Below are 4,461 nucleotides of genomic sequence, written 5' to 3' on the forward strand. Positions count from 1 at the left end.
AATAAGTTTAATTTCATATAAAGTGTATTATATACCAGACTTTTCTAACATCGGTTCTCTTGCCGTTTTGACTTTTTTTGTAAAAACTGATTTGTTAGTGTTTACAAACAGTACTGTGTGTAATAGTATTAATAAGGAAATTGTAATATTTTAGTATGTGTTTTTACTAGAGATTTTGTTGAGCAGTTTGAAATTGTTAGTATTCCATAGTTTATTATAGTATGGAAACTGACACTAAATGAACCATAATTTAGGCCTAAGTGCACTAGTGTCATAATAATATCTAACTTTTTAAGCTTGGTTTATTTAAATTTTTATTGTGAAGTTTTGTTTTGGTTACTGCTTCGCAGCCGTAAATTTTGTATAAGGTAAAACAAAAGTAAGTTACTACTTGGAAACAGTTTTACTATTATTTGTCTCTGTGAAATAGAGTGAAGATAGTGTATCTTAGCTTTATTTTAATTAATAATGTTATTATTATCAGGTGAAAATGGGAAAAGATTATTATAGAATACTTGGAATCGACAGAAATGCTTCTGAAGATGAAATTAAGAAGGCTTATCGAAAATTAGCCTTAAAGTATCATCCAGACAAAAAACAAGTCGAAGGATGCAGAGGAAAAGTTTAAGGAAGTTGCCGAGGCTTATGAGGTGTTAGCAGATAAGAAGAAGAGAGAGATATATGACCAGTACGGTGAGGACGGACTAAAGGGTGGAGTACCAGGTACTGAAGATGGAAAGCAGTTCAACTATACATTTCATGGTGATCCTAGGGCCACCTTTGCTGCATTCTTTGGTACTGACAACCCATTTGAGAGTTTCTTTTCGGGTGGTTTGGGGGGACAGACAGGAATGTTCTTTATGCAAGACAATATGGATGGTAATGATCCATTTGTGAACTTTGGTGGTGGGAATGCTTTCAGATCTCAGGCTTTTTCCACTAGTAGTCCAAACTTGACTGGACATAGGGCACAGAAACAGGACCCCACAATTGAACATGAACTGTTTGTGTCTCTTGAGGACGTAATGAAAGGTTGCACTAAAAAAATGAAAATTAATCGTAAAGTTATAAATCCAGATGGAAGGACTGCCCGCCCTGAAGAGAAGGTTTTAACGATCAACGTGAAGCCAGGTTGGAAAGCAGGTACCAAGATAACATTTCAGAATGAGGGAGACAAGTTGCCGGGAGCCATCCCTGCTGACATTGTGTTCACCATCAGAGACAAGCCTCATCCTTTGTTCAAGAGAGATGGCAGTGACATCAAGTACATGGCAAAGATAACTCTGAAAGAAGTAAGTTACAATACTGAGTCTGAAAGAAATTTACTAATATTAATTTATTTCATGTTGTACGTACTTAATTGTATGCATATCAGTAACACAGGAGGTTTGGGCCTTTTTCTTTAATGTTAAGTATGGTTTTAGATATATTTAAACATTGCTTTATACATGGTGTTCAGGGTAACACTAGTGTGTGTAATTCAGTATTCTATCTTTGTTTTAAGGTTTTGATGTAACAGTAATCAGGATATAATGGTTTCACTGTAGACATTCAAAGATGTCCCACTAATTAGAAGTTTGAAATGAAGACTCAGAAAAATTTAATTGTAACTGGCTAAGGAAGGAGAATCTGTTAATGTTACCACGTTGAACCTGCTGGAATGTTAATATTTAGAACTATTGTTATTCCTGTAGGTTCTGATAATGTACAAACACTGTACGTAATTGTTTGTCATAATTATATGTAGTCAAACATGATAATGTATTAACGAAGATAAACCATGGTTCCCAGTAGACAATGGTTAATCTTTCTGGACACTTGCATAATTATATACTGGTTTTTAATAACTTGGTGTTTTCAGATTCATCTTCCACAACTGTTTAACATTCACTTACTTAATATTATAGCCATGCCTTAAGTCAGTCACCCTATTAAAAATAACTATCTTATAACCTTAATTGTCTTTTTAACCATTATGTATAGTGGTTAACAGAATGAGTTACTTCTGTGGTATACAAAATTTTATCTTGTATGTTCATCTCTTGACTTGTTTGGGGTATAATTATGGCTGTTGACAATTTCCCCATGTTGTGGTATGAAACTTGTGCTTTCTTGTTTTACTGTCTTCAGAATGCTACATAAAGACAACATAGGCTTGTTTTCTAAATAAACTTGCAAATTTTTAATAAAGCCACCTCTTAAACTTGTCTCATGATGGAGAATGATATCTGCATAACATTCATTTATAGAATAATTCTAGTGGCTGACATCTCAACCCTTTCAATAATTCTGGTAGCTGACATCTCAACCCTTTCAATAATTCTGGTAGCTGACATCTCAACCCTTTCCAGTAATTCTGGTAGCTGACATCTCAACCCTTTCAATAATTCTGGTAGCTGACATCTCAACCCTTTCAATAATTCTGGTAGCTGACATCTCAACCCTTTCAATAATTCTGGTAGCTGACATCTCAACCCTTTCCAGTAATTCTGGTAGCTGACATCTCAGCCCTTTCCAGTAATTCTGTAGCTGACATCTCAACCCTTTCCAGTAATTCTGGTAGCTGACATCTCAACCCTTTCAATAATTCTGGTAGCTGACATCTCAACCCTTTCAATAATTCTGGTAGCTGACATCTCAACCCTTTCAATAATTCTAGTGGCTGACATCTCAACCCTTTCAATAATTCTGGTGGCTGACATCTCAACCCTTTCAATAATTCTGGTAGCTGACATCTCAACCCTTTCCAGTAATTCTGGTAGCTGACATCTCAACCCTTTCCAGTAATTCTGGTAGCTGACATCTCAACCCTTTCCAGTAATTCTGGTAGCTGACATCTCAACCCTTTCAATAATTCTGGTAGCTGACATCTCAACCCTTTCAATAATTTAGTGGCTGACATCTCAACCCTTTCAATAATTCTAGTGGCTGACATCTCAACCCTTTCAATAATTCTGGTAGCTGACATCTCAACCCTTTCCAGTAATTCTGGTAGCTGACATCTCAACCCTTTCCAGTAATTCTGGTAGCTGACATCTCAACCCTTTCAATAATTCTGGTAGCTGACATCTCAACCCTTTCAATAATTCTAGTGGCTGACATCTCAACCCTTTCAATAATTCTAGTGGCTGACATCTCAACCCTTTCAATAATTCTGGTAGCTGACATCTCAACCCTTTTCAGTAATTCTGGTAGCTGACATCTCAACCCTTTCCAGTAATTGTAGAAGTAAGTAATTACAGAACTTCTCTTTCATGAATAGCTTTTAATATTCCAGTGTTTTTATACACCTCATGTCAAGCAAACACTTAAATGTTATTGAGAGAAAAAGGTTTGGTTATCTGCCCTCAAAAGAAGGTTTTACTAAAAAAATAGGAGCAACTTGCTCAAAATCCATTCTTTTAACTTCCATCAAAAACCCTAGGTGAAATATTATCAGGCTCAAAAGACTTGTTGTTCTTGAAACTTCTCAGTTTTTATTTTACCCAGCCCAAACTTAATGTGACCATCTTGTTTACCTTTGTTCTGAATAAGGAACACGAACTAATTCTTCATTAGTAGAAACTGAAGTAAAACGTAAATAAGTAATCCTATCACAATCATTGTAAACAAATCATCTCTGAAAGTCCCACTTCTATTGTAACATTTTACCCTATTGAAAGTAATGTTTACTGCAGATTTTTAATATTTTATTTTTTTGTGATTTTCTAATGTCCAGTTTGAACTGTTCTTTTGATCTGACCTCCTCAAAGTATTCTGTCAAAGCAGTTATTTAGATTTTGTAAACTTGGGTTTTTATTTGTAATTATCTTTCTATAAGGAACATTCTTGTCTTAACTTTAAGGTTAGTGGAAGTATAGCTTTAGGTGGACAACATGCCCATCATTTATATGTTGTATTATAATTGTCTTTATGTAATCATTATACTAGCAGGTTTAGTTTTGCAGAATTAAGGTGCATTACTCAAACTTCTTTCTTCTAATTTCAGGCACTGTGTGGAACAAAGATTCAGGTACCCACCTTGAGAGGGGACAGGATCCCTCTTCGATTAGAAGGAGTTATCAAACCACAAACAGTTAAAAGAATCCAGGGACAAGGCCTTCCTTATCCTAAGGAACCATCAAAAAATGGAGACTTGTTAATTAATTTTGCTATCCAGTTTCCTGATAGTTTGACAGAAACCACAAAACAGATATTATGGGACTGTTTACCTTGAATAACTTGTTTTAATTCTGATAATCAGTTGTTTCTGTTATTACTGCATCACCTCAACGGGTTTGGTTTATGTTCCAGAACTGTGGAATCCTTATATGAGGAATGTTCACAGTTATAATGATTTTGTTTAAGTTCCAGTAACATCAGTTATCTTTGCGTGTGAAGCTATAACATTCTCGTTGTAATTATTTAAGGTGATTTGATAACTTATTGTAAAATGAATAGTTGTATGTGGTGAAAGTTGTG

The 4,461-nt window shown here is 35.0% G+C and overlaps 1 pseudogene across 1 annotated transcript; it reads left to right on the top strand.

The window, feature by feature from the left end:
- The first annotated feature begins 485 nt into the window (after nt 1–485).
- On the top strand, nt 486–4,421 carry LOC143243698 (dnaJ protein homolog 1-like; annotated as a pseudogene). The gene is made up of 2 exons (XR_013024708.1): nt 486–1,292; nt 3,989–4,421. The product of XR_013024708.1 is annotated as a dnaJ protein homolog 1-like (transcript).
- The last annotated feature ends 40 nt before the right edge of the window (nt 4,422–4,461 follow it).

This window comes from Tachypleus tridentatus, unplaced genomic scaffold, assembly GCF_004210375.1.
Source record: "Tachypleus tridentatus isolate NWPU-2018 unplaced genomic scaffold, ASM421037v1 tig00012518_pilon, whole genome shotgun sequence".
Lineage (NCBI taxonomy): Eukaryota > Metazoa > Arthropoda > Merostomata > Xiphosura > Limulidae > Tachypleus > Tachypleus tridentatus.